Source organism: Pantherophis guttatus, chromosome 6 (genome assembly GCF_059756535.1).
Source record: "Pantherophis guttatus breed Tessera chromosome 6, ASM5975653v1, whole genome shotgun sequence".
Taxonomy (NCBI): Eukaryota; Metazoa; Chordata; class Lepidosauria; order Squamata; family Colubridae; genus Pantherophis; species Pantherophis guttatus.
Window position 1 is genome coordinate 1,406,827 of NC_142068.1, and position 23,016 is coordinate 1,429,842.

The 23,016-nt window shown below is 47.4% G+C and overlaps 1 long non-coding RNA gene across 1 annotated transcript; it reads right to left on the reverse strand.

The window, feature by feature from the left end:
- Window positions 1-18,091: 18,091 nt before the first annotated feature.
- On the reverse strand, window positions 18,092-22,791 carry LOC148112979 (uncharacterized). Its single transcript, XR_015728551.1, has 3 exons — window positions 22,706-22,791; window positions 18,440-18,513; window positions 18,092-18,291 (listed from the first exon to the last, which is right to left on the reverse strand). It is a non-coding gene; the product is annotated as an uncharacterized LOC148112979 (long non-coding RNA).
- Window positions 22,792-23,016: the final 225 nt, after the last annotated feature.

Sequence of the window (23,016 nt, forward strand, 5' to 3'; positions counted from 1 at the left end):
CAGCTCAATGCCCGGATCTGCTCCCATTTGACTGCTCTTATTGTCTTTTTTCTTTTTCTTTTTTTTTTTTTAGAAATGAAACAGCCTCCCTTAAAAATAAACTATTCTTTCCCCATCCTTGGAGCCTTGGTGGTGCAGCGGATTAAAGTGCTGTTAAGTGCTAGCACTTAGCTGCCAGCTGCCTGCAATTAGTGCAAGTACGAATCTCACCAGGCTCAAGATTGACTCAGCCTTCCATCCTTTCGAGGTAGGTAAATTGAGGGCCCCGATTGTGGGGGCAATAAGCCAGCTTTGTATAGAACAACACCGCTTCGGGGGGGCCGAAAGCCCTAATAAGCAGGTATATACATAACAGTATGCAGGCTATTGCTATAATGCATTGTAAGCCGCCCTGAGTCTACGGAGAAGGGCGGCATATAAATTGGACTAATAAATAAATTGGACTAATAAATCCTGGAAATAATTTTATTAAAGAGCGTAATGATCAGCAACAAACCTCAGAAAGCACAATATACCTTACTTGGTATATTATATATTCCTGGAATTAGGAAAAGAAGGGGAGGGGGGGAGAGGTGCTTTCAGAGGCGATGGCGCCCTCTGGTGTCCAAAGCCTGCTAAGCCCACACTAAGTAAACAGCAGTGATTCCCGTGGGGGCCCACAGGGGAGGCAATTTGATTTTTAATGGGGGCAATTGGAACCTTGTTTAAACCAAGTTAATGGCCTTTTAGGCTTCCTCCGCATGAGTAGAGTTCCCTTTTTGAGTAAAGTAAGAATTATATGTCCGGGGGGTTGGGGGGTTGGGCAGGCATCAGGATTTTAGGGATGCTTAGGTGGGGCATGGCCAAAAAAAGGTTGGGAACTGCTGGTAGTTTTCGACTTAACAGGTTTGATTAGTGACCATTAAAAGTTCCATTGGCCCTGAAAAAAAGTGACTTATGACAGTCACAGCATCCTCATGGCGACATGGAAGAGAAGTTGCCTTCGGAAGTTGTGCGAGCTTCATCCCTGGAGGCTTTCAAGAAAAGGCTGGACTGCCATCTGCCAGAAATGGGGTAGGGTCTCCTGCTTGGGCGTGGGGTTGGACTAGATGACCTCCGAGCTCCCTTCCAGCTCTGTTAATCTTCCTTCCTTTCTTCCTTCCTTCCTTCCTTCCTTCCTTCCTTCCTTCCTTCCTTCCTTTTCCTTCCATCTTTCTTTCTTTCTTTCTTTCTTTCTTTCTTTCTTTCTTTCTTTCTTTCTTTCTTTCTTTCATCATAGGGCTGCAAGGGACCTCAGTGGTCTTCTAGTCCAACCCCCAATCAAGAAAGGAGTCCTCATTCCATCCCAGACAAATGGCGGTCCAGTCTTTTCTTACAAACCTCCACTCACAACTTCTTGTGGCAAGTCGTTCCACTGGTTATTTGTTCTCACTCTCAGGAAATTTCTCTTTAATTCCAGCTTGGTTCTCTCCTGGATTAGTTTCCATCCATTGCTTCTTGTCCTGCTTCTGGTGCTATTCCTATTCCTATTCCTATTCCTATTCCTATTCCATTCCATTCCATTCCATTCCATTCCATTCCATTCCATTCACCAGTGGAACAACTTGCCACCAGAAGTTGTTCCACCACTGGAGGCTTTTCAGAAGGGACTGGACAGCTATTTGTCTGGAATGGCATAGGGTCTCCTGCTTGAGCAGGGGGCTGGACTAGAAGACCTCCAAGGTCCCTTCCAACTTATGCTGTTACTATCGCACCTCTGTGCATCACTTTGGGCATTTTAACCACAACCTATGGACACCCTTGCCATCTTACATCGTTGCAAAACTGCACCACACAACACCACATAATCTGCGCTGCTCTCCTGCTCCGTTTGGGAACAAAAGTTGACTTTGAATTGCCTCCAAACCCCCCACCCCCACACACACACCCACCCCGGCAAATGGAAATAATATTTGGACTGCAGAAGGACGTACTTTTCAAGCAGCACTAAAAACAAAACACAAAGAAAACCCGAAAACTTGAGTGTGCTTGTTAAGAGTCCCCTTGCATCAAACAGGCCACTTCGATATTTATGCGCTAATTAATGTGTTCCGCTGGCTGAGCTCCTCTTCCCACTAAGGAACGGTTGTTCCCTGAGGATTCTTTCAAGTTTTCCTCCAATTAAGCCCCAAGAGACTCCCTCCGCAGAGACCTCATCCTGGAATAGATGCTTCAGACATGTGGTCCTCGATGTACGACCACCACCAAGCCCACAATTTCTGTTGCTAAATGACTTCAATAACTTTTACCCCATTTTACAACCTTTCGTTGTTAAGTGAACCATGACCGTTGTTAAGTAAGTCACACGGTTGTTAACTGAACCCGGCTTTCCCATTCCCCTCACTTCTCAGAAGGTCGCAACTGGGGATCGCATGACACTGCGACCGTCATAAGTGCAGGCAGTCCTCGAGTTACGACCGCAATCGAGCCGAACATTGCTGTTGTAAGTGAGCTTTGTCCCATTGTACAACCTCTCTTGTCGCTGTTGTTAAGTGACTCACTGCAGTTATCATGGTCATTAAGTGAATCCAGCTTCCCCATGGACTTTGTTTGTCAGAAAGTCGCAAAAGGGGATCATGTGACCCCGGGGCACTGCAACCATCATAAATATGAGTCAGTTGATCACGTGACCATGGAGGAGATGTAATGGTCGTAAGTGTGAAAAACAGTCATAAATCACTTTTTTCAGTGACGTCGTAACTTTGAACGGTCACTATCAACCAACTGTCGTAAATCAAGGACTCTCTACACAGGCTGAAGGTGCCCCCCTCGTTTTTAATGGCGTTTTTCCCGGGGGAAAGTCTTGGCCATCTGTTAGTCTGCTGCTCTGTCCTTTCTTCTTCTTCTCTTCTTCCAATCTCTGGATGGTTGTCTGTCCTGCAGAGATCCAGCCTGGAATCAACGAATGCCTAGAGATTTCTGCCCTGCAGGAAAATCCATCCATCGATCAGTTGATCAATCAATCAGTCAGTCAATCAGTCGATCAAGCAGAGCTTCAGCTGAGCAGGAAAGAGAGAAGAGTTAATTGTGAGCATTTAATAGAACCTAGAATAACAGAGTTGGAAGGGACCTTGGAGGTCTTCTAGTCCAACCCCCTGCTCAGGCAGGAGACCCTACACCATCTCAGACAAGGGGCTGTCCAGCCTCTTCTTGAAAACTTCCATTGATGGAGCACCCACGACTTCTGGTGGCAAGCTGTTCCACTGGCTAACTGTCCTCACTCTTAGGAAATTCCTCCTTAGTTCCAGGTTGCTTCTCTCCTTGATGAGTTTCCATCCGTTGCTTCTTCTCCTGCCCTTCGGGTGCTTTGGAGAACAGGTTGACCCCCCTCCTCTTTGTAGGAGCCCCTCAAACTCTACTACGTGGCATGTAACAACAACATTCCTTCGCATCCCATAATATTCTTACCGTGGTCTGGTTCATGCTCTTCTTCATCTTCAGGTGGTGCCTGTGTGCCATATCCTGGAGAGGCTCCCGGCTCCTTTTGCGAGGCCCCTCTCACCTTTTCATGAGCTTGCAGGTAACAAGTCCTTGACAGCTCTAAGCCCGTTTCAGTATCCAGTTCTACAGATAGTTCTCGATTTACGAGAGTTCATTTAGTGACTGTTCACAGTTTAAGGGCGCTGAATAAAATGACTTGCGACCTTTTTTGCAAAAGGTTTGCCAAGGATAGGAAGAGGGAGAGAGGGAGGGAGGGAGGGAGGGAGGGAGAGAGAGAGGGAGGGAGGGAGAGTGAGAGGGAGAGAGAAGGGAAGGGAGGGAGAGAGAGGGCAGATGCATGGTGAGCGAGCCGAGGCTGGGGACTGAGCCTGTTTGTCATACTGGTGTAGAAGAAGAGGAAGGAAGAAAGGAAAGGAGGGAGGCACACAAAAAAGGAAGGAGGGGGGAGGGAGGAAAGAAGACAAAAGAAGGAAGGAAGGAAAGGAGGGAGGGAGGGACACAAAAAAGGAAGGAGGGAGGGAAGGGAGGGAGGGAGGAAGATGGGAAGGAAAGGAAGAAGGAAGGAAGGAAAGGCAGGAGAGAGGAAGGAAGGAAGACAAAAGAAGGAAGGAAGGAAGGAAAGAAGGAAGGAATGAAGGAACATAAGAATGAGGGAAGGAATGGAGGGAGGGAAGGAGGGAAGAAGATAATGAGATAAGGATGGAAGGAAGGAAGGAAGGAAGGAAAAGAAGGAAGGAAAAAACAGAAAGAAGTAATGGAAGAAAGCAGGAACACTTGTTTTGAGGCTCTTCCACTGCTGCTGTGCGGCTGCCATCTTGACTTTTTTGACCCCATCCTGGAGATTCTCCCGGTTCCTTTTGTGAGGCTGCTGGGTTCCCGTGTCTCTCCCTGCCAGTCCCCTGCCTCCCTCCCACTTTTGGTTGGGGGAAGGAAGCATGTCTGCCCCTCCGAACTCTCTCGTTTTTTTAACTCACAAATTTTATTAAGTTCGGTTATAAGATATATAAAAAAAAAATACAAAAGTTGGACAAAGAAGAGGGAAAAGTGCAAAGAAAGAAGGAAACATGATTTGATTCCCCGACCTCTGACCTTGCCTTTCAAGCCATTTTCCCACCACTGCAAAATCCTTCTAATCATGGAAACCTAACATCAAAGTTTCATTTCCCCCCCCCTCCTCCAGTTTCAAGCCCCCCCCTCCCCATCCCTCGGCTCAAACAACCCACCTGCCATTCAGGGAGAGGGGGGCATCTGACCCTCAATTAGCAATTTCCCCCCTGCAGGGAGGCTAAACAAATAAGCCATTCACGGCCCCTGCAAAAAAATAATAATACTTCCAAGAGATTAATTTTCCAGGCTCTTTTTTGGGGACGCTCAACCTCCGGGAGCGGAAAAGCCAAAGAGCCCAGGGCCAAAATGCGCACTTAATACAAAGTGCAAAGTGGCTTTTGGGTCAAGCAATCAGCATAATTCCTTGCAATGGCCGGTTTTGTGCAGCCAAGAAGCTTAAACCGGGCTCCCCTTTGCCAGCTTCCCTGCTTTTAAGGGCTCGCAACCAACTGGCTTTAATGCTGACCTGTTTTCCTCTTGGGGAGCCTTTTTTTTATTTGCAGGGCAGGTAATGGAAGCAAAAGGGGGGAGGGGGCTTTTCTGCTGCCCACAGACCTCCCAAGCTGAAATGCAGATTAATTTGGGGAAATCAAAGCAGCAACAAAGGAGAGAAATAAAAAGCCAAAGTGGATCCCCTCCTGGTGCCATAGTAACTTGAATAAAGGGCAAAAAATATTAGCTTTTGCAGCCTTTTGATATATTTCCGAGGAGAAGGAGAGGGTCCAAAGGGGAAGAAGAGGGACGGGAGGAAGGGGGGCTATTCCAGAGGCAGAAAAGGGGGCACAGGTTGCAGCCCCTGGAGAAGGGGAGGAGATCCATCCAGATTCCAGAAGGTAAAGGGCAGCTCACTTTTAGGACTCCTTTCTCGTAGCTAGTTGCCTTCAAGAACCCAAATCCCATCATGCTTTTTTCAGCTATTTAGGACGAGCCGGCCAGAAGCCAACACAGTTCTGGGCTGCATCAACAGAGGGAGAGAATCCAGATCACGTGAAGTGTTAATACCACTTTATAAGGCCTTGGGAAGGCCACACTTGGAATCCTGCATCCAGTTTTGGTCGCCACGGTGTAAAAAAGATGTGGAGACTCTGGAAAGAGTTCAGAGAAGAGCAACAAAGAGGATTAGGGGACTGGAGAGGCTCAAACATAAGAAGAACGGTTGCAGGAACAGGGTATGTCTAGTCTAATGAAAAGAAGGACCAGGGGAGACAGGATAGAAGTCTTCCAATATCTCAGGGGCTGCCCCAAAGAAGAGGCAGTCAAGCTATTCTCCAAAGCACCTGAACGCAGGACAAGAAGCAACGGATGGAAACTAATCAAGGAGAGAAGCAATTTAGAACTAAGGAGAAATTTCCTGACCGTGAGGACAATTAGCCAGTGGAATGACTTGCCACTGGAAGTGGTGGGTGCTCCAACACTGGAGGTGTTTAAGAAGAGACTGGACAGCCATTTGACTGGGATGGGAAAGGGTCTCCTCCTTGAGCAGGGGGTTGGACTAGATGACCTCTAAGGTCCCTTCCCACTCTATTATTCTGTAATCCCAGAACAATTAATCGGTGGAACAGAAGTTGCCTCCAGAAGTTGTGGAAGCTCCAACACCGGAGGTTTTCAAGAATATGGTGGTCAACCATTTGCCTGAAACGGTTTAGGATTTCCTGCTTGAGCAGGGGGTTGGACTAGATGACCCCCCAAGGGCCCTTTCAACTCTGTTATGCTGAAACCGGTGGCCGGTTGCATCTCTGTTTTCCGATGTTGCGTTACCTACGGATGATACCGTCCAATTTCGGCTGCTGCCTTCGATTCTCTCCCAAACGTTTTCCATGCAACGTTCCTCCGCCTCCTTTCTCTGCTCGCTTTTATGGACTCGTTTTGGCCTGGGATTTTTATCCTCCGCCTTCTGCTTCTCTTGCCATCCAACACAACCCTCGTGGTGTCTCGGGAGGAACAATCTGTGCAGCACATGATGTGCTGTCGTAAATTTCCTGCTCTGGCAGCCGAAAGGAGTTTATCCCACGGGGGTCTAGTCAACCGCCTCCACTCTGGAGCGTTATTGTAAAATAGCCCCCAACTTTTACAACTGTAACGGAACCCGTGCCGTGCTTGTACAGTGCGAAGGTCATAAAACGAGTCAGCCATATGACCGACTTTCTGTAGGACCTTTTTTGCAGGGGTTGTTAAGAGAGCACAGCAGTCGTAAAATGAGCCGAGCTACTGGGGCTGGTTTTGCTGAAAATCGGAAGTAAACGCAGCTTTTCGGCGAAAACATCCCAAAATGTGATCACGTGACTACAGGGCACTGCAAATGAGCATGAGTTCAAGTTCTGCCTTAGGGATGAAAGCCAGCTGGGTAACTCTGGGCCAGTCCCCAGGCGCCGGTGAGTTCTAGTTCCGCCATAACTCTGAAAGCTGGCTCGGCCAATCACCAGGAGACGGTGAGTTCTAGTCCCGCCTTGGGCATGAAATCTGGCTGGGCCAATCCCTCTCTCTCTCAGCTCAGCCCACCTCACAGGATTGTTGTTGTTATGTGACCCCGAGCGCAAGCTCTGTCCTAACTTCCAACGTTATTAACTGACCGGTCATAAGTCAAGGACTACTGTGCAAGGGCCAGCTGCATTTTTTCACATTGTCAAAATTCAGCTTCAGTTTTTCAAACTTTGCAAACTTGCTTTATTTATCCAGAGCTGGTTTTCTTCGACGCTTGGTCGGTCCAAATATGCTTGGCTTTTAAAACAGCCAGATATTTATACAGGTAGTCCTCGATTTACGACCACGAATTGAGCCCAAAGTTTCTGTTGCTAAGCGAGACACTTGTTAAGTGAGTTTTGCTCATTTTTAGGATCTTTCTGGACCCTTCAACCGTCATAAATATGAGTCCGTTGCCAAGCGTTCGACTTTTGATCATGTGACCATGAGGATTCCCCAACAGTCGTAAGTGTGAAAAACGGTCGTAAGTCACTTTTTCAGGGACGTTGTAACTTCGAACAGTCACTAAACCGAATAAGGCGAACTGTATCTCCTTCCCATTTGTCTGTGCTTGGAGTTTAGCATTCCGCAGCTCAATTCCATCTCGGCATTCAATTTTTCCCCCGTTTTGATTGCGAGCGGGTGCCGACGGATCCCCTTCTGTTTTAATGTCGCCCCCAAAGGTCTGAACTGTATCTAAAAGCAATTTTATTCCTCTTGATGATTTTGTTTCCAGTGTCAAATCAACCATGTAGAAACATCTCTCGCCGGCTTGAATAATTCATACCCCGACAACATTTTATTCAGAATTATTGTCAGTGGAATCCGAGCCATATTAAAAAGCAATAAAAACAAAGAATTTCCCATAAAAATGCAGCCCCCTCCTGATTCCTCCAAATTCTCCTCCATTTACATCAGTGCTGCTTTCGGGGTTTTGTTGTGTTTTTTTATTCTTAATTTTAAGTATAATTACACCTTCCTTTTAATCCAGTTACGGGGTAAGTCAATCAAATTCTCTTTTGTCATTAATCCAGGACGTATCAAGGTTTTGCTTTTTTTGTCTTTCGGGGTTTTTAAACATTGTTTTATCACTCAAAAGTTGGCCCCTTTTTAAAAAAAAAAACAACAATTCTCTGCAATGTTTGAACTTCTCTTTTGGCTCCAAAGAGTGCAGTGAAGCTGAGATCAGGTGTTGGTAGAAAATATGGATCATGATTCGATTCTTGTCAACGGTTTGAATGTGGTGTAGATAGACAATGATTGGACACACGTTTTCCTTTTGTTTTACTTTTTCACGAAACATTCAGCCACAGTAAACCAACCACCTAGTAAATCTTGCTGCAACGTTTGATTGAAATGATTTGCAAGGGGAGAACGCCATACTCCAAAGCAACATTTAAATGAAATTAAATCCACAATGCTCACGTTTTCCTGGGCCAGTCCAATTTTTCATATTCACAGTTTGCTCTTCAACCCTTTCTGCGTTTAACTGCAGTGTTTTGCATGAATATAAACGTTGCATCTCTTTTTGCATCTATAACTGTTTTTGTCTGGTTATCCCAAATGATTTTTCCCTTCCTTATGTTTAGAGGTTCTTTTAGTTTAGTTTAGTGATTCGATTAGTTTCGTGTCAACCCAACGTTGATTTTTTTTGAAATTGCTTATTTACCTGGAATTGCTTGATCTGACTTGCATGCCACACAAATTTCTTAAAAGTTGCCACCCCAATTTTATGACTTGTGCAATTGCTTGCTCCTGTGCACAATTGTGCAATTGTGATCCTGATTGTCTTCCTTTTTCATGCTTCTTTTTATTCTTTTTATTTTTATTTATTTTATTTTTATTTCCCCATTTTTCAGCTGTCTGGCTTTGAATTTTCTAGGTGGCTAAGCATTTCAGCAAACAATTTACTTAATTTTCCAATATCATTCTCCTTTTTGGCATTTGATGTTGGTTTGGTGGCTTGCTTTCAGTTTGCAACCTAATTCTTGTGTTATTGTGTTGCTAAGTTGGACAAGAGCTGATTAGTCTCTGATTGTGGGGTCCTTGAGGCTTTCTGATCTTGGTGGTTTTCTCGCAGACCTTTTATTACCAAACTAGATAACATCATCAGTGCTAAAAGTGAGGAGGAGGAGGAGGAGGAGGAGGAGGAGGAGGAGGAGGAAGACTGTGGGGCCCTTGGTGCTCTCTGAGCTTGCTGGTTTTCTTGCAGAAATTTCATGACCCAACTAGGTAACATCATCAGTGCTAGAAGGGGGGAGGTTGTGGAAACGAGGAGGAGGAGGAAGAAGAAGAAGAAGAGGAAGAAGAGGAAGAGGAAGAAGAGGAGAAGAAGAAGAGGAGGAGGTGGAAGAGGAAGAAGAGGAGAAGAAGAAGAGGAGGAGAAGGAGGAGGAAGAGGAAGAGAAAGAAGAGAAGAGGAGGAGGAGGAGGAGGAGGAGGAGGAGGAGGAGGAGGAGGAGGAGGAGGAGGAGGAGTCCTTGGTGCTCTCTGAGCTTGCTGGTTTTCTTGCAGAAATTTCATGACCCAACTAGGTAATATCATCAGTGCTAGAAGGGAGCCAAGTTTGCAGGGAGGAGGAGGAGGAGGGGGGGGAGGAGGAGGAGGAGGAAAGTGACTATATAGTCCTTAGGGCTCTCTGAGCTCTTTGAGACATTTCGTGACCCAACTAGGTAACATCATCAGTAACAGTAGAAGGGAGTGAGGTCATATTGTACATAAACAGAGAGCTAACCCCCACAAGGACTGGACAGTTCCACCTTTTCCTGCAAAGCTTCTCTTCTATCTTTCTCTGTAGTGGAGTCTTCATCCCCTCTGGGGTCCCGGCTCTCTTTGAATCTGCAGCCCACCCCCCACCCCCACCCCCCCATAATCAGAATGTCACCAGCGAGAAGAACGATGACAGCAGACAGACAGATCCATCTTCTCCAACTGGCTGTGAAAGGAGACGCTACAGACTCTGAGTGGGTAGCAGGCTTTTCCGGAGAAGCTATTTTGGAAATCTCAGATTTTGGGTTGTGTGTCAGTCTTGGAGACTCAAATATTCACACGACAGGAGTGTAAATTTATCTGTAAATTGTCCAGAGTGACTTAGACAGCGAGATTGGCAGCAAAGACTTAGAGGTTGATCTTATCTCCTTGCTGCCATCTAGTGAGCTTCAGGATTTATGCAGCCAAGCTCTGGGAGATAACACAGCTTACACCCGTTCGTTTAGTGTCCGTTCAAAGTTATAACGGCACTGAGAAACTGACTTATGACCTTTTGTCAGATTTATGACCGTTCCAGCTTCCCCAGGGTCGCCTGATTAAAATTCAGACAGTGGGCAACTGATTCATATTTATGACGGTGATCAACTTTTGTGAACTTCTGACAAGCAGGGAAGCCAGATTCACTTAGCAACCATGTTACTAACTTTAACAACTATAGCGACTCACTTAACGACGGTGACAGGAAAGGTTGTAACATGGTGAAAAACGCGCTTAACAGCTCTCTCGCTTAGCCACAGAAAATCTGAGCTCTATTGTGGCCATAAATCAAGGACGAGAGAAAGGCTGATCTTCAGAGACATTTACCGTCCCTCCCTTGCTGTGTTCACACAACACAATACAATGTGAAACCTGAATGAATAAACCAGAAGGGTCCAACCTTGGCAACTTCAGGGGCTTTGGAGAATAGCTTGACCCCCTCTTCTTTGGGGCAGCCCCTCAAATATTGGAAGGCTGCTATCATGTCCCCCCTAGTCCTTCTTTTCACCAAGCTAGACATACCCAGTTCCCGCAGCCATTCCCCGTTGTTTCTGTTAATGTTTTAGAACTTAGAATAACTTTATGGTCACTTTAAATGTTCACTAACCGGCATACATAAAAATGAAATTTCGTTGCATGCAGCTCTCCAAGGGTCACCACCTCCAATATAAACTACAGAAACATGATGAAGGAAGGAAGGAAGGAAGGAAAGAAAGAAAGAAATTATGATTATACCCACATACCCACCTATATTATGTTTTAGCCTCCAGTCCCCTCATCATCCTGGTTGCTCTTCTCTGCACTCTTTCTAGAGTCTCAGCATCTTTTTTCTAGTGTGGTGACCAAAACTGGATGCAGTACTCTAGGTGTGGCCTTACTAAGGCTTTATAGAGTGGTATTAGTACCTCTCTTGATTGTGATTGAATCCCTCTGTTAATGCAATTTAGGATTGCATGGGCTTTTTTGGCTGCCGCTGCACACGGCTGGCTCCTATTTAGCTGGTTGTCCACTAAGACTCCGAGATCCCTCTCACAGTTCCTGCTATTAAGCCTGGTGTCACCCAGTCTATATGTGTCCTTTTGGTTTCTCTTGCCTAAGTGTAAGACTTGACTTTTCTCTACATTGGATTTCATTTTGGTAGATAGGGCCCAGGGTTCGAGTCTGTCAAGATCCATCTGGATCCTTAGTCTGTCTTCTAGGGCCGTGACGGTGAACCTATGGCATGCATGGCACAGGTGGCACACGGGGCCATATCGGTGGGCACGCGAGCTCAGCTCTGGTGCGTATGCGTGCACCGGCCAGCTGATTTTTGGGCCTTCTGGGCCAACTGGAAGTCGGCAAATGGGCTGTTTCCAGCCTCCGGAGGGCCTCCGGGTGGGGGGAGGCTGTTTTCTCCCTCCCCAGACTCCTAGAAAGGCTCTGGAGCCTGGGGAGAGCAAAAAAATGAGCCTACTGGGCCTACCAAAAGCGGGGATCGCACGGGGGGGGGGGTGTTCACACGTGCACATGTGCGGGGCGGATAGAATGATGGGTGGGCACATGCATGCGCGACCCTCCCGTGCTCCACCCGCTTTTGGCACGCGATGGCAAAAAGGTTAGCCATCCCTGTTCTAGGGTGTTGGCTATTCCTGCCAGCTTAGTATCATCTGCAAATTTGGCAGGTTCCCCTTCTATTCCCTCATCTAAGTCGTTTATGAAGATATTGAAGAGTCCTGGTCCTAAGACGGAGTCTTGGGGCGCCCCACAAGGACCGTTCCTCTCTCCAAGCATTCTTGGGGTTAAACTGGGTTGGGGTGGATTCGAACGTTTTAGGGGTTCAGTGAACGGCTGTTTTCCATGCTGGCCTACGAGATCACCATCTTCCTGGTGAGAAGTTCAGATGATGGCACCCAGATCAGAAGCTTTCTGGATGTCATACAGACCGAGGCCTCCTTCAAAAACCATCAAGCAGATTGCGCCGTATTTAGAGGCGCCATTGTGCTCGTGTTCCCTGAAATCCAGCCAAACTTCACAGGGCTAAATTTGAAACCGTTTCAGGCATCGCGTTTGGAATTCAACTTTGGAGAGTTGCTTGAAAATCTGAAGGCGGCCATCTGGAGCTTAGACACCGGCATTGTTTGAGCAAACTGGAGAGATTGGACTCTTCCAGGCCGAGCACCAAGGAGAACGAGAAGTTGATCACCCTCTATGCCCGTTACCTGGAGACGGTTTCCCACCATCTCTCCGTGAATCGGGCCTTTGAGAGGACTGGCGGAGCTTTATGGAAATGAAAACATCCATGAATCCATGAATCAGGGTGCTGGAGGCTAAAACATACGAAGAACGGTTGCAGGAATTGGGTAGGTCTAGTTTAATGCAAAGAAGGACCAGGGGAGACACGATAGCAGTGTTTTAATATTTGAGGGGCTGCCCCACAGAAGAGGGAGTCAAGCTATGCTTCAAAGCACCAAAGAAGACAGGACAAGAAGCAACGGGTGAAAACTCATCAAGGAGAGAAGCAACCTGGAACTAAGGAGGAATTTCCTGTTAGTGAGGACAATTAAACAGTGGAACTGCTTGCCACCAGAAATTGTGGGTATTCCAACACTAAAGGATTTCAAGAAGAGATTGGACAACCATTTGTCTGAAATGGTATAAGTCTCCTGCCTTAGCAGGGGGTTGGACTAGAAGACCTCCAAGGTCCCTTCCAACTCTGTTATTCCTTCCTTCCTTCCTTCCTTCCTTCCTTCCTTCCTTCCTTCCTTCCTTCCTTCCTTTCTTCTTTCCTCCCTCCCTCCCTCCCTCTCTCCTCCCCCCCTTTTTTAAAAGAAGGTTTCTAAAAAGCCCCTTGTCTGGAATAGTATAGGGTCTCCTGCCTTAGCAGGGGGTTGGACTAGAAGACCTCTGAGGTCCTTTCCAGCTCTGTTATTCGATGATTCAATGACTGGCAATCCAGATGGCCATGATATCTTGCAGAAGAAGAGCCGGCGTGCAGAGAAATAACTGCCAAAAAAAAAAAAAAAAAAGGAGAATCCATCTGGAATCTGTTTAGGATGGGCCGGCTTTTTCCAAAGGCAGAAAATAATTCAGCAGCATTGCGTTCTCTTCGCCTGCCTGATTTGCAACACAGGAAGAAAAACCCAGGTTGAGACAGGGAGAAAGACACAGACGCGTCTTCCTTGCGAAAAAGAAAACAACCTCCTCTTTCGCAGATGCGCCTGTTTGTCCGTCTCGTTGCCCTCCTCTCTTCTTGGAGGAAAATGAAAAAGGCTCCCAAATCTGGATCAGCCTGTGCCTCCCACAATCAGAGTAGAGCTGGAAGGGACCGGGAAGGTCTTCTAGTCCAACCCCTTGCGCAAGCAGGAGATCCCAGACCAGTTTAGACAGATGGTTGTCCAAACTCTTCTTGAAAACCTCCAGTGATGAAGCTGTCAGGTGTTTTTGTGCCAGCCATGGCAGTTTCTTCAAAGGCCACCAGATGGGAGCAAAGAGGCACAAAGGTGCCTCTTTGCTCCCATCTGGTGGCCTTTGAAGAAACTGCCATGGCTGGTACAAAAACACCTAACAGAAGCACCCACAACTTCTGGTGGCGAGCTGTTCCACTGGTTATTTATCCTCACTGTTAGGCAGTTTCTCCTTAATTCCAGGTTGCTTCTCTCCTTGATTAGTTTCCATCTGTTTCTTTTTCTTGCCTTCTGATGCTTTGGAGAATAGACTGTCCCCCTCTTTTTTGGGGCAGCCCCTCAAATACTGGGAGACTGCTATCCTGTCCCCCCCACCCAGTCCTTCTTTCCTCTAGACTGGACAAACCCAAATCCTGCAACCGTTTTTCGTATGTTTTAGCCTCCAGGCCTTTCATCATCTTAGTTGCTCTTCTTCGCACTTCATTCTGCAGAAAAAACCATTGCTCCCAACCTGCCTTCCATTGAGGACCTGTCTAATAAACGAGTCAAAAAGAAGGCTGTGAAAATATTTACAGACCCCTCGCATCCTAGACATAAATTGTTTCAACTCCTCTCCTGGCCTCTTCTGGGTCTCCCAAGGGGAATGGCGGCTTGCCACCTTTGCAGCTCCCTCTTAGGGCGCCGGAGCTGCAGCTGGGGAAGCTGGGAGTGACAATTCACAGGTGTGACGGCGTCCTGACACGAGCACAACTCTGGCCTTGATCTATTGACTTGGTAAGCATGGGGCCCAAACCTTGGAGCGTCAACATACGGAGAAGGCTGGATGCCAAGAAATAGCAGGGATGTGTGTTTCTGCCTCTCTGGAATTTTTTTCTTTTGCAGCAAAACTACCTATCTCTTCATGTCAGGCTGCAAAAATTTCTTTTGTGCGCCAGGAGTTTTATTGTTTGGGATGCCTTGTTGCAGACATAAGGCATGGAAAGACTACTCTGCAAATTTTGCATCCACGGTGGCGCATAGGGGTATCTCTATGCATTTGCTGCAAAGAATGCCCGTTTCCATCTACATGAGGGATTGGGGGGAATTCGCTTCCGTTTCATTTTCATTTTTGCAGAAGAACCTGGGGCAGGTGGGAGGGGGGCTTTGCGTTGTGGTTCTCCGCTTTGCAAGGTCAGAAAAAGGAAAGGAAGCCCCAAATGACCTTCAAACTGTTTTTTACCTGGAAGATTTTCCTCTTTTCTCCAACATATTTTACTTTTAAAACAGAACAGTGCCCGGCGGGCCATTGAATAGATGGTAATACGAGAAGGATTTTTTTCCATCTAAAGTTTCATGTGTGTGTGTGTGTTAAACTCAAATACGTATTTTAGGAGTAAACACACCATCACTAAAAGTTGTGTGTGCAAATTTGTAATAGAATAATAATAATAATAAAGGACAATTCTATTTTTTCCCCATGGAAGTGTTTCATATTGGAGGGGATACAGATCTCTCTTTATCGCTCTTTCTCTCTTTCACTCTCTTTCACACACACACTTTCTCTCTCTCTTTTCCTTTCTGTCTCTCTGTCTCTTTGTCTCGCTCTCTTTCTCACTCTCTCTCTCTCACACACACACACTCTCTGTCTCTTTCTCTTTCTGTCCCTCTCTCTCACACACAAACTTTTTTATCTGTGTCCCTCTTTCATTCTCTTTCTTTCTCTCTCTCTCTCATGCACACACACTTTCTCGCTTTCTGTTTCTCTTTTCCTGTCTCTGTCTCTCTCTCTCCCTCTCTCTCCCTCTCTTTCTTTCTCTTTGTTTTTTCTCTCTGTGTGTGTTTCTCTCTCTATGTGTCTCTCCCTTACTCACTCTATTTTTCTTTCTCCCTCTGTCTTTCTCTGTCTCTCTCTCTTTCTGTCTCTCTTTCTCTATGTCTTGTGTGTGTCTGTGTATCTCATCTCTTTCCCTCTCTTTCTGTCTCTCTCTTTCTCTCTCTCTCATGCACACACACTTTCTCGCTTTCTCTGTTTCTCTCTCTCTCTCTCTCTGTTTCTCTCTCTCTGTCTTTTTCTCTCTGTCTCTCTCTCTCACACTCACTCACTCTCTCTATCTCTTACTTTCTCTTTCTGTGTTTTTCTCTCTGTGTGTGTTTCTCTCTCTATGTCTCTCTCTTACTCTCTTTCTCTCTGTGTCTTTCTCTCCATCTCTCTCCTCTATTTCTCTCTTTCTGTCTGTTTTTCTATGTCGTGTGTGTGTGTGTGTGTCATCTCTTTCCCTCTCTCTCTCTCTTTCTCTGATTGTTTTGAATTTCTTGGATGCCTAACCAATCCAGGTTTTTAGCAAGGTAAAAATAAAAATAGGTAAGGTGCGCCAAGAAGTCCGATTCCAGAATCCTGTGGTAGAATGTAGTCTGGATTCCCAGGAGGGAGGGAGGGAGGGAGGGGCTGCATTGCAGAGGAGACAGCTCAGAGAGCTTGTGTGGGAGAAAGAGGGGTGAAGGTGGCTCCTCCTGAACAGTTCCCAGAGTCTTTGCTTTATGCGGGTGAGATCCAGTTTTAGTTTGGCAAGATTCTGTCTGTGGGACAATAAAGAAATTTGCTTGAAAGGATTGCAAGGGGTTTTTCTTGAAATAGTGACCCATGTTTCACAGAATGGAGTAGAACAGCGTTTCCCAAACCTGGATAATTTACCCCAAATTGGGTAAAAGTGATTTGTCTTTGGGTAACGACACACAAACGCCTGATCCATCTCTACAGAGACATTCAAACTGATTTCAATCTTACCACATCTCCTAAAATATGCTACATAAATCTCCCAAAGTATTCCTATTAAGAGGAACGTTCGGGAGGCAATTTGTGAGGTAAAGATCAGTCAACGATACTGTTTTTTACACCACAGATTGTCCTTGAATTGCTGCCATTTGTTCGGGGACCGTTTGAAGTTACAACCGTCCTGAAGGAAGGGACTTACGACACGGCTGCCACAGGAAGAAGGCCGTAGCACCCGAGGGCAGGGCAGGAAGCAACGGCTGGAAGCTGGGCAGAAGGAGATTCAAGGTGGAAATAAGCAGAAATTTCCTGACAGTGAGGACAATGAACCAGTGGGATAGAAGTTGCCTCCAGAGGTTGTGGGTGCGCCATCACTGGAGCTTTTTTAAAAAAGATTGGATGACCATTTGTCTGAAACGGTGTAGGGTCTCCTGCTTGAGCAGGATTGGACTAGAAGACCTCCAAGGTCCCTTCCAGTCCTATGATTCTAGGAGATAGACAGACACATTTAATGGACAGACAAGACAAGATAAGGAGAGAGAGAGAGATGATAGATGCTGTGTCAGGCATAAATGCTCTGCCCGTGCCAGGGATCAGCTATAGCGCAGTAGTGCAGGGGTTAACCCAGACTCCCACCTGGTCAGCTCCTCCCATAGACCCCTCCTTACCTGAATCCCCGCCCACAGGTATAAAGGGTGGACACACTACTCCATGTTTCAGTTCCTGATGTATCCAAGCGATGATGTGACGAACCTGTAAATAAAAGAGATATATTTTACTTGATGACTCAAGTCTCTTCATTGGGCCTGATCCACCATCCCTCGTAACAAAATGGTAGCAGAGGATGGTTGGTAAGGCCCAAAGATCCCAAGCCACAAGACAAGGACCCATACCTACCTGCAGAATGGCGACACCCCCGAGGCAACGGGAAGGCAACCCACCGGACACGCCAGGGGAAGCAGGATCCTCAGCCACCCCCAAAACCACCGCAACGGAAGAAAAGGGGGAGATCCAGAAAGGGAAAAGGGGCCACCACGATGACCAAGAAGGAGAAGAGCTGCGACTCGACGTCCTGCAGCTGTTGAAGGAGAGAGCCGGCGACAAAAACCTCCTTACCGACCTGCGGAGCTTCATACTCGATCGCGAGGCGGCAAGGAGCGAAGAAGGCTCGGACTCAGAACTCGAGGAGCTGGACTCGGTGAGTGGATCGCCCAAAAGGGCACTTCCAACGGCCACCGAGCCCCAAAGCCCCGCTCTAAATTTGAAACGGCGGCCATCTTTGTCCACGTGCTCAGACAAGATGGCCGACCTCCAACCAATCGAAAGCAAGAGTTCAAAATGGCCGGCGCGCGAAAAATGCCGGACCATGAACCACGAGGAAAGTGACCGGGGAGAGGGGACCGAATCCGACTCTGACCCCTGGTACACCCCCAGCGAGCGGCAAGTGGATAGGGCCATGAAGACCCTTGCCGCCGCCTTCGGCCCAGGCCTCAAAATTACAAAAGAGAAGCCGGAGAGGCCAAAACAAAAGGGAAGGCGAGGAGAGGGGCAACGAAGCACCCACCCGAGAGCCACCGACGCCCGTGCCAGCCCATCAGCCCACCTACGGACCCCAGGGACACCGCGCCTCCGATCGCCCAGGCCGCACACCCCGGACCGCGCAGACTGGGGCAGCTACTTACAGCCATCACCGGAGCCTCAACGCCGCCAGGATCTTCACTCCGGAGAAGCAGCCGCTGGACGACGCCCCCCGGAGCACACCTGGACCCCCAAGGCCGAGGCCGAGGCCTACCCGACCGGCAGAGGCCTCTACAGCGGAGCCGCGACGAACAGGTCCTTCCTCGGCGACGGCGGAGCTGAAATGGACTTCGCGCATGTGCTCTTCCGCCTAGAGGAAGAAAAAAGAAAAAAATTACAAAGCGGGACTTTTAAATTACCGGCAAGCGTTCCCATGCCCTACTGCTGCTATAGAGACATAAGGAACCATGGACAGCAGCCAGCAGTAAGTAATTTTACCACTAGTGCTGGGAACTTACCTGTTGACTTTCCCAAGTTGAGGATGGATGGGGGCAATATCCTAGAGTGGTCACAGCAGCTCCAGGTGGTGTTTCTGAAAGAAAACATGTCCCATTTTATTAATGACCCCTCTGAGAAACCATGGACTTTAGAGCTGGATTGCATGCACCATAAGGCATTCTACCTTTTAATTGCCAGTATTTCCCCCACAATTTACCACTGTATTGGCCATAACCTCACAGTATCCGAAATTATAGGGAAAATGTTTGGATTGTTTTACAGTGAGAGTGTGTCCACCACCACCCAAATTTCCAAGGACTTCTTCTCCGCCAGACTTAAGCCAGGGACCCCCATGAGTGAGCACCTAGTGTCCTTAAGTGGTACCAGGGCAGAGCTACACCTTAGGGGAGAAGTTATTTCCGACCAAATAATGAAGAGTGTGATAATCAACTCTTTAGACCACTCATGGAATAACTTCCTGACACAATTAGACACCGTTAGCCTAGGGATGCTGTCTGTGGAGAGGCTTTCCAACAGGCTTATCGCAGAAGACAATCTGAGGAGGAGCCGCCCCGGCCCTCCCAGAGAACACAAGAGTGAGAAGAGAGTAGTCTTCCAAGAGAAGCAACACAACACACCCGAGTGCTACATCTGCGGGTCAAAGGGACACATCAAAAGGGACTGCCCCAAGAACTATAGGGAAAGAGGCAGGCCAGAGCATAAGTACAGGCAAACAGAAAGGCACACATCCGATGAAAGGTATAGGCGTAGAGACTCACCCATCCCCAGGGATAGGAAGGGAAACAGGGACAGCTCACGCGATAGCAGGACAGGGTCCCTATATGGGATAGGGGAGCACACACACACCACACACCAAGACAAAGACACCAGCTCTTGGCTCCTAGACTCGGGGGCCTCCAACCACACCACATACAATCAAAAACTACTCTCATCATTCAAGAGAGAGGATTTTTCTATCAAAGTTGCTGATCAAAACCAGGTCAGAGTAACAGGCAAAGGGACAATCACATTACCAGGCGTAGGGAAAATAGAGGGGGTACTACTAGTCCCGGAAATACCCCACAACATCCTAGCCGCAGTAAAGCTCAGCAGGGAATCAGGGGTTGAGATGATATTCACAAAAGGCAATGTGAAGGTTAGCAAAAACAGGAAGGACATAGGGAGAGTAACCATTAACCAAGGGTTACCCTACATAACTTTCTATGAGGATTACGCCCACAGCATAAACACCAGTTCAGAGAACACAGAAGACACTGACCAAGGCGAGACTGAGGGTGAACAGATAGGCGGGAGAGAGGTAGATAACGGTGACAACACGACACCAGAAACACAGCACAACAAACACACCCAAAAGAGACCCTCAATAGGCAAACCAATGCATGACAACTGTGCCCATCTGCTGCATCGCAAGCTTGGACACGCCAGTTTTCCCGTGATACAAAAAATGGCCAATTGTACCGAGGGTGCCATAATAAAAAACTGTGAAAACTACCTCGAGTGCTCGGTGTGCAAGTGTTCAAAACTGAAAGTAAAACCCAGACCCAAGAAGTCGTTACGCGCCGCCAACCAAATATTCGACTTAGTACACATGGACCTGGTAGGGCCCCTAAGGCCATCCATAAATTACAAAAAAAGGTACTTCCTCACCATAGTGGATGACCATAGTCGATACGGCTTCGTCTACACCTTAAGAAAAAAGGATGAAGCCTTCCAAAAATTCAAAGAGTTTTATAAAAGGGTAGAAACCCAAAACAACAAACAGATCAAACAGATCATGACCGACAGAGGGTCTGAGTTTCTATCTAAGGACTTCTCACATTGGCTCAGGTCCAAAGGCGTGATTCACTTTACGTCGTCCCTGTTTTCCGCCTTTCAGAACGGGGTCGTAGAACGACGGAACTCCACGCTACAAACGATGGTCAGGTGCGCCCTAGAGGACGCGGGCATTGGCCAACACTTCTGGTCTGAAGCCCTGGTCTACTCTAACTATACATTAAATAGAACATGGTCCAGTGTGATAAACAAAATGCCCTACGAGGTCATGTATAACAAGAAGCCACAGATAGCACACCTACATGTGTTCGGTGTAACGGCTGACGTCCACATACCCAAGCAGTTACGCAGGAAAGGGGATAAGGTGTCCAGAAGGCTCAGGTTTATGGGATACGAGCCAGGAACCAAGGGCTTCAGGTTTGTGGACAGTAATAATAGGTTTGTGATCTCTAGAACAGCGGCATTCCATGAGCAAGCCAACTGGTCCAGATTGCACCTGAATGAGGTACCCACCGAGCGGGAGGATAGTCCCATCGAGCAAACCCAAAACAAAAACGAGACAGCTAGTAGACAGGAAGGGAGCAGGCCCAAGCCCGACCTCCAAGGCATCAAGATTGAGGGATGGAAAGAGAATCACCCCAAGTTAAGTGTCGAATCACTGACACAAAGAGAGGCCAGATATCTGCGTGACACTGAGCAGGCAGCAACCAGGCCTGTCAGGTCAACCAGAAACCAGCTGCCAAAAAGGCTGAATGATTACGTGATGCACGTGCACACAAACCACATTACGCCAAACTCCTACGAAGAGGTACTGAGACTACCCCAGGGGGAGAGGGCAAAGTGGGAGTTAGCCATGGCCAAAGAACTGGACAGCCTGAGGAAGCTGGAGGTATACACCCCCACCAAAGTCCCAGAGGGCAAGAACACAATAGGCACCCGGTGGATATTCAAAGTCAAGAACTTAGAGGGGGGCCAAAGCCTATACAAAGCAAGATTAGTTGCCCAGGGGTTTGCTCAAAGGTTTCCGGAGGACTACACGGACACCTATTCGCCCACCGTAAGAACAGAGAGCGTCAAAAGTGCCTTGGTCATTGCATCCTTACTAGGGCTGGAGGTACACCAGTTCGACGTGCAGATCGCCTACCTGCACGCCAAACTAGACAAAGAGATATACATCAGAGCCCCCCACAGCAAAGAAACCAACAGAGGGGACACCTGGTTACTTCATAAGAGCCTGTATGGACTAAAACAATCAGGCAAACGATGGTACGAATGCCTGGTAGAGGCCCTGAAGTCTATGGGATTCACAGCAACCATAGCTGACAACTGTTTCTTCACCAGGGAAGAGGGGGACTCGCCAGAATACATCCTAGTTTACGTGGATGACATTCTATACATCAGCAAACACGAAGCCAACCGCAACACCTTCGCCAGCAGGCTAAGCGAGCATTTCACCCTAAAGTACCTTGGGAGGATAAACCGATACCTGGGAGTACAAGTCAACCAAACGCCAAAGGGTTTCCAACTGTCACAGAAAGAGAAAATAGAAGAGTTACTCCATAAGTGCAACATGGCAGACGCCAAAGGATGTGATTCACCCATGCAGGCGGACTTCCTAAAAAACATGCATGATGAATCACCCGAATTTGGAGATAACACGCTGTACAGGTCAATCATAGGCTCCCTCCTGTATATCGCTAACTGGACAAGACCGGACATTGCTCTATCCGTTAATTTACTATCCAGGCACGTGAGCAAACCCACCACATACCACTGGGACGCAGTGAAAAGGGTGCTAAGATACCTGAAACAGAGTGCCAATGCATGCTTAACCCTAGAGCCTGAAAAATCCGAAGAACCCATCCTCTCATGCTACGCTGACGCTGACTGGGCCGGAGACGCCAAAGGCCGCAAAAGCACATCTGGGTACATATTCTACTTAAATAACTGTCTGGTGCATTGGTACACAGGCAAACAAATCTTGGTGGCAACCTCGACTACTGAAGCTGAATATATATGCCTTTCCAAAGCCGCCAACAATCTCATCTGGTTCGACGACCTACTCGCCAGCGTGTGGAGAGAACCAGCTTACCCAATAAATATCTACGAAGATAACAAAGCCGCCATAGAGATATCCATGTCCGACGCTGTAGGGCAAAGGTCAAGGCACATAGACATAAAGTACAAGCACGTTAGACAGCTCTCCAGAATTGGTTTCATAAAGGCCATACACTGCGATACAGAAGAACAGACCGCAGACATACTCACAAAACCACTACAGGGCAAGCAACACTCACACTTAGTTTCTAAGCTCAAGATCCACCCCAGGGTACCAACCAGTCAGTCAGGCCTACAGACACGGGTCAGGCATTTAGAGGGGGATTTGTCAGGCATAAATGCTCTGCCCGTGCCAGGGATCAGCTATAGCGCAGTAGTGCAGGGGTTAACCCAGACTCCCACCTGGTCAGCTCCTCCCATAGACCCCTCCTTACCTGAATCCCCGCCCACAGGTATAAAGGGTGGACACACTACTCCATGTTTCAGTTCCTGATGTATCCAAGCGATGATGTGACGAACCTGTAAATAAAAGAGATATATTTTACTTGATGACTCAAGTCTCTTCATTGGGCCTGATCCACCATCCCTCGTAACATGCTGTATGATAGATAGAAGAAGATAGGTAGATAGACAGACAGACAGACAGACAGATAGATAGAATGATATAGATGGATGATAGATAGATAGATAGATAGATAGATAGATAGATAGATAGATAGATAGATATAGATAAATAGATTGATAG